The sequence below is a fragment of the Canis lupus genome, chromosome 31 (assembly GCF_003254725.2).
Source record: "Canis lupus dingo isolate Sandy chromosome 31, ASM325472v2, whole genome shotgun sequence".
In the NCBI taxonomy this organism is placed as follows: Eukaryota; Metazoa; Chordata; class Mammalia; order Carnivora; family Canidae; genus Canis; species Canis lupus.
In genome coordinates this window covers 36,222,663-36,229,558 of record NC_064273.1, presented here as the reverse complement: position 1 = coordinate 36,229,558, position 6,896 = coordinate 36,222,663, and the positions used below count along the sequence as shown (strand labels likewise).

The window sequence follows — 6,896 nt, the reverse complement described above, 5'->3', positions numbered from 1 at the left end:
TCCTCTTGGGTGAATCCCTGGGAGCGACACTGCCGGGCAGCAGAGGAAATCTGTCCGTTTGCACAGGAAACAGGCCGCGGCCTTCCCTGTGGCTGCACCACTTCACACCAGCCGCGCACGAGCCTCCCAGCCGCTGCACACCTTGGGTCGTGGCCAACTCACCCCATCACATGGCCTCCTGGCCCCTGTGTCTCTGTGTTGTCCCCTTCCAGGGACACCAGTCACCGGATTGCGGGCCCACCCTGTCGCAGCATGACCCCACTGTAACCTAAGCTGCGATGACCCCATTTCCAAATCAGGCCACAGGCACAGATTCAGAGGGATAGGAAGTAGACCTATTTGGGGACACAATTCAACCCACTATGGGGCTCAGACCTGTCCCTGGGAATGCTGTGTCCTCCAGGCCCCTCCAGGGCCCCCCGCCCCAGGACGAAGCTGGGGCTCCCTGGCTGGGGGACCTGAGAAAGCTGCCTACAAGCACGAGCGATGGGAACGGAGACCTCCGGTGACCTGGGACCTCGGGGAAGCAGGTGTAAGGCCTCTGCACCGCTCTAGGTGCAGCTTCCCAGGCCCGCACCCGAGCCTCTGTTTCTGGAAGCATCCTCTCTCTCGGCAGCTCTGGTTTCTGTCGGAGGCTCAGGTTATTCCCCACGAGGCAGTCTGCTGCCCAGCACCAGGCGAGCACTGGGAATGAGCTGTTCAGTGAGCACCTACTGTGTGCCAGTCACCACACAGGACCGTGAGATGACACAACCGCTCAGCCCTTCCCTCTGCGCCTGACCATTCCCTCCTCCCAGCCCAGCCTCCAGGCCCCCACAGCTCCCGGCCCTGCCACCGGGGACCTGTGGCTGCACCCCTGACCCGCTCCACAGCTCCGGCCACACCCGCAGCCATCACAGCTTGGGACAGTCTCCCAGGCGGAATTCAGACCCATGCCGCCCTGCCTCCTCCTTGTTCTTCCTCCCGCTTCTAGAAGGCCACTCAGCCTGCAGGAAGCCCCACTGCGCAGGGGCAGGATGTTAAATCCTGGGGCTACAGGCAGGAAGAGGCGGGGGACAGTGAGAGCACCTGTCACTGCCCCGGAGTCGGGAGTCGACATAAGGGCTGTGCCAGGAATGCACGGACGTCCCAAGGGGACAGCAGGGGAAAACACTGTCGCGCTGTCTGCAGAGGTCAAGGAGGGCTCCCTAGCGGAGGTGAGGACCCAGGCTGCATTGAAGGAAGAGGAGGAGCTAGCTGAGCGTCAGTGGAAGAGGGCCTGACCGGTAGAATGTGCCAGTTACCTAGCTGCGGGCAGCTCTACCTGGCGGCAAGCGGGGCCTCCCTGGAGGGAGCCTGGAGTCAGGCCTCAGTGCCTCAGCCCCCCTGAGTGTCCCACTAAGGCGGAGTGATCTGGGGGCGCTGGGACGTTCCCAATGCACCCCCTTTAGGCTCTGCTCCAAGGCCGCTTGTTGAGGCTGATGGTTCCCGGGTGCTTCCCCAACCACCTCGGCGCCTCCCCCCACAGCTCCCCACTGGGATCCACCTCCCCAAGTCCTCATGGGGTTACAGCAAGGTGGACCCCTTACATGCAGGCTGAATCCCACAGCTCAAGCCTGAGTCGCCCCCCCCCCACCGGGGACAGGTTGCCTGGCAACACCAGGCCCTCCCCCGCCCCAGCCCTGCCCATTGTGACCTATCCTTCACTCCTGCCTCCTGAGGGACAAATGCACTTGGTTGTAACCCTGCCCTGGCCCTGGGTCCCCTTCCCCACCATGGCCCATGACCCTAGAGGGTCTTCTCCATCCTTTGAGAGCCAGCTCCCCATCCCAGGGTCCTGGACCCTGACTCCTGCCTGCCACGCTGCCTCGTACATGGCCCTGAATCCCATCTTCCCGGTCACCAGCCGCGCTGCTGCTCCCCTTTTGCCGGCTCAGCGTGGCCATCTCATTCTCCGACTGCATGAGGTCCCTAACCCGGGGCCTTCCCTGGATGCAGGAGCCTGCCCACACGGCCCTGGCTTCCCAGAATGCTCAGGCCTTCACACGGCCACCCTGCGCTTTTAGATGTCACATTCCCCAAAATGCATCTCCCGGCCTCCTGTTTGCAGGGACGCTGCACCCCCGCCCCGGACCTCGCGTGGCCAAGGATGAAGAAGCCCTCCTCAGCGTGTGTAATAAAACCCGCTCCCCCACCCCCGGCCCCCAGACAGAGCCGCGAGCGTGCCAGGCCCGCCGGGGAGTGTTCCTTCCACGGCTGACGCGAGGCCGAGCCAGGCCCGCAGCCAGGACCCGCCGGCAGGGACCGAGGGGTGGGCCGCGTGCAGGGCAGCGGACAGCTGGGCCCGGGCCCCAGGGGCACCTGCTCCAGGCCCGAGGGGTCCCGGCTCCCCTGTCCCTCTCTGACCCGCAACAGTGGGGCGCTGTGAGAACCTCCGCAAAGGACCGAGAGACCCAAGAAAAAGACCCCACGGGTCCAGCTTGACAAGACGTGGCGGTTAAGGGGACCCGCGGTCAGAAGTGCGTCCCGGCAGTGCTACCTCCCCTGACACGTGCCTCCGAGGCCTCTGGAGCCCCCAGGAGACCCAGTGGGGTGGCGGGCTATGCCCCTGAGGACCGTGGCGACAAGAGGTGAGGGGCTGTGCGCTCAGGGAGGCCTCAGGCCGCACCGCGGAAGGTCCCAATCCACAGAGCCTTGCCCTAGAATCTCCCTGCCGGGCCCTGCGCCACCCGCGCCCCCGCCACGCTGCGCTCGAATTTCCCACCGCCCGCCCTGCAGACACCGGCAGCCCCCCCTCCCCTCCGCTCCTCTGTCACAGTGCTCCCACAGGACGTGTCCCCTCCCCCAGCACAGTGTCCCCTCCCCCAGCACCGTGTCCCCCAGCACAGTGTCCCCAGCAGTGTCCCCAGCACTATGTCCCCTAGCACAGCATCTCCAGCACCGTGTTCCCCAACACAGTGTCCCCACACTGTGTTCCCCAGCACAGTGTCCCCCAACAGTGTCCCCAGCACAGTGTCTCCCAGCACAGCATCTCCAGCACCGTGTTCTCCAGCACTGTGTCCCCCAGCACCAGTGTCCCCTAGCACAGCATCTCCAGTACCATGTTCCCCAGCAGTGTCCCCAGCACAGTATCTCCCAGCACAGCGTCCCCAGCACCGTGTCCACCAGCAGTGTCCCCAGCACCATATCCCCCAGCACTGTGTCCCCAGCAGTGTCCCCAGCACAGTGTCTCCCAGCACAGCATCTCCATCACTGTGTCCCCAGCACAGTGTCCCCCAGCAGTGTCCCCAGCACCACATCCCCCAGAACAGTGTCCCCTCAGCACTGTGTCCCTCGGCACAGTATCCCCAACACTGTGTCCCCAGCACCTGTCCCCCAGAACAGTGTCCCCCAGCACAATGTGTCACCCGCAGCACAGCGCCCCTCACCACTTGGCACAAGTAGAAGGTAAATGCTCAGTTGTTGAATAAAGTTGCTGACCAAGCAGAAGGTGATAAACATCACCTTTGCTCAGAACCCACCATCTATCACTGAGTCACGGGTGTCACCTAATCATGGGGCCCTGAGGGTAGGGCAGGCAAGACCTGTAGTTCCTTGGGCACCAGGGACATATTGGGGCCCAGCACAGGCCGCCCCAAGAGGGGCCACTTGGGCTGAAGATTATTTTTAGTTGAAAGAGCTCAAAACCCAGCAGCTTCAGGAAAAGCTCTTCACCTCCCCTCCCCAGCCTAGATTTACATCAGAAAGGAGAGCCGGCGGCAGCGGCAACCAGGCGGCTGTTCCCAGAGATTCCCCGGTACCTCGGGAGCTCATCTGCATCACAGGGCAGCATTTGTTTCCCAAACACCTCCTCTCCCTGCCTGCTAATGGTCTTCCTCCCCCCAGAGCCCCCACGCCCATCCCCTGTCCTGAGCTCCGGAAGTCCCGTTGATGTAGGAAAGATGTTGGGATTCAGAGCTGACCCGTGGGCTGTCCCCAGGAGCTGTCCTGGGGTCGTGAGGAGTGGCCCTTGATATAGTTTCAAGTTGGGAGCGGGGTGAGGGAGCGCGTAAGTCTCTAAGGGATTTTGGAAGCAAGGTTTCCAGGACCTCGAGGGGGTTCCCTGTTGTTGGGAAAAGCTCATTTATTACTGTTTACTGAAAACCCAGTTCTGAGAACCTCCAGATGTAGATCAGCAGGTCACATGCTTGGGGGACGATTGCTAGCCTAGATCTTGGGGGGCAGAGATAAAGGAATTTTCCAAAGGAATGTTTGTATGTTAAGGTAGACTCACAGGGTCCTGGGGTCGGGATAACGTTAAGCTAAGATTGCCTTTTGCTCTTAGCAAAGTCTTGGCATCGAGGCAGGTGACTCCCTAGAGGAAAGTCACTCTGCCTGTTTCACGGACTTGTCAGTGGGTTCTAAGTAGTAAGGGGATTTAATTTTTTCCTTTTGACTTTGTTTCCCATGTTCCTTTGTTCCCATGGCCTCCTGTTGCCTGACAGTCCTTGGCAGCTCCGTGTCTGCCTGGATTCCCCGTATGCAGCAAATTAAATCTGATTTTCTCCAGTTACTCTGTCTCATGTCCGTTTGATTCTTCGGCCAGCTACAAGGACCTTGAAAGGCAGAGAAAATTTCTTCCTCTTCAACAGGTGGACGGGAAGGAGACTCAGAAGGAAGCACAGAGCTGCTACTCTATAAAAGGAGAATCCAACTCGATCCACAAACACCAGTGGAGCCCTGCCCAGGGCCAAGGGCCCACCTGCCTGGCGTCTTCCAGTTGAGAAATGAGGTCGGTGACCCGAGTGTGGGCTCTGCCCCTGCAGGGTGGAGTCGGACGTATAAACCAACACTCCCATCTGACCTTTGGGAGATGCATGTCCCAGCCCCCAGGGGCTGCTCCATGGAAAGGACTAGAGAAACTGAAAGAGGGTTTGGCTGCTTCCACTCTGACCTCAAACTTTCTGGATGGGTTCTTCTTTCCAGGAGGTCTCCAGGCTTAGGCAAAAGACCCTGAGGGCAAAGCATCCCCCGCTGGGAATCGAAACCATCCCCTCAAGCAATAAGGACTGCCCTGTGTCCTGGAGACCCTCCCAAGACTGACCCACGACAGTGATCAACCCCACCTGCACTGCTCACCTGCAAGGACCCCTCCACCTTTGTCCCACTTTTCCTGCCATAAACCTGGGAGTCTTTCCAGCACTCTCGAGACAGGCCTTGGGACACCCGTCCACTGGCTTCCCAGCATCGGCTTCCCTGAAATAAATCCCTTTCTTATTTCACGGTCACTCATTTCTCTGCCTTTTGGGTTTTGTCTGTGGCTCATGGTCTGTTTGGGACCCCCGGGGCCGGGTGCTCGTGGGTCCCTGCGCACCAGCTGCAAAGCAACACCCAACCTGGCCTTTGAAAGACAGACTAGAGTCCTCCAGGTAGGCTTTTCGGGAGAAGTCGACGCTGTCTTCACAGAGCCTGACGGGAAGGCCAGTCTCAGGCACCAGGAGATTGTTCACAGAGCTCTCCTTCTCCCACCTAAAAACATCTGAGTCACTGGTGTGCTGCCAGACTCTACAGGTTAATTTAGAATATTCGGGTGATCAATAAATCTGTTTTTCTCCCATGGTCAATGTGATAATTCCCACATCAGTAAGACGTTCTCTACCAAAAATAACATTGAAGTGATGTTTGGCGAGCCAGTGTCAGGGTGGACTCGGCGAGGCATTAGAGGAGCGTGTCCACCTGCCGCCGAGCCTGCACCGAGATGCCCCTCGAGCCGACCCGCGCCATCCACCTGGCATTCGGATTCTGCAACTGGCTCCCTGGTACAGCTTTGCTCAGAACACGTTTTGAAACTTTCCATCTTGCCCAAATTTAGCATCTCCTTAATTAGCAACCTTTCCCAACAGCCTATTTTTAAACTCTCGTAGATGTGTATGGAATTTCTTTGCATCTTGCTGTTTAAACAGAACCAATAGTCACTTTCCCTGGTTTCCATACTGCCAAATTCTACTCATAATGTGATCCGATGAGGGGTTTTTTCTTCTATAATTTTACAGTATCTATTCATGAGAGACACAGGCAGAGGGAGAAGCAGGCTCCCCAAGGGGAGCCCGATGTGGGACTCGATCCCAGGACCCCGGGATCACGTCCTGAGCTGAAGGCAGATGCTCAATCACTGAGCCACCCAGGTGCCCCCACCCCATGAGATTTTTGAGCAAGTTCTTTCTCCCAGCGTGTCATCACATAAGTCATATCGCGTGAAGGATTCGGTCTTAATGTTACGACCTCTTCTGTGCATCCGCATGATATTTTCAGCTCGTACTCAGGATCGTCCAGACAGCATCTCCGCACACTGGATGCGGTTACACTCCAGGACCACTGCTGGCTGCACTTATTCCAGACCTGATTATTTTCCTCTGGGATGGCTTTCCATTGCAAAGTGGTTATTTAAGCAAGGGGTAGAAATAACATACCCTCCAGCTCTCGTTGAATGCCTACTCTGTGCCAGGTACTGCTAGGCGATCGGCCCTTACCTCACTTGCTCCCCACGCGGGCCCTATGGGATGGAAATTCCCGGGGTTCCCACTCTGGGTGAGGAAACTGCAGGCGGTGGAGGTGATACAACTTGGCTGAGGTTGCCCAGTCACTAAGCTGAAGGTCTGGCACTTGAACCCGGGACTGGCAGTCCCCACCGTCCTGCTCTCAGCATCGAATCTTCTGCATCGCACAAAATACACCTTGACAAAATGACAAAAGTGAACACCACGTGCATTTTTGTGGTTGCGTCCCACGGTCGCGGTCACTGCCGCTAAGGCGCTTTCTCGGTTTATCTTTCTTAACTTCGGAATCACACCATGGTTTCTCAGGCACTGAGTGATGCTTCTTCATTTACTGCCCGGTTCGCATCGATTCTCAGACTTGAAGGCATTTCCGTTTCGATT

The 6,896-nt window shown here is 58.3% G+C and overlaps 1 long non-coding RNA gene across 1 annotated transcript; it reads left to right on the top strand.

Moving 5' to 3' along the window:
• Positions 1 to 1,671: 1,671 nt before the first annotated feature.
• On the top strand, positions 1,672 to 5,246 carry LOC112669165 (uncharacterized). The gene is made up of 3 exons (XR_003142109.3): positions 1,672 to 2,609; positions 4,611 to 4,750; positions 4,945 to 5,246. It is a non-coding gene; the product is annotated as an uncharacterized LOC112669165 (long non-coding RNA).
• Positions 5,247 to 6,896: the final 1,650 nt, after the last annotated feature.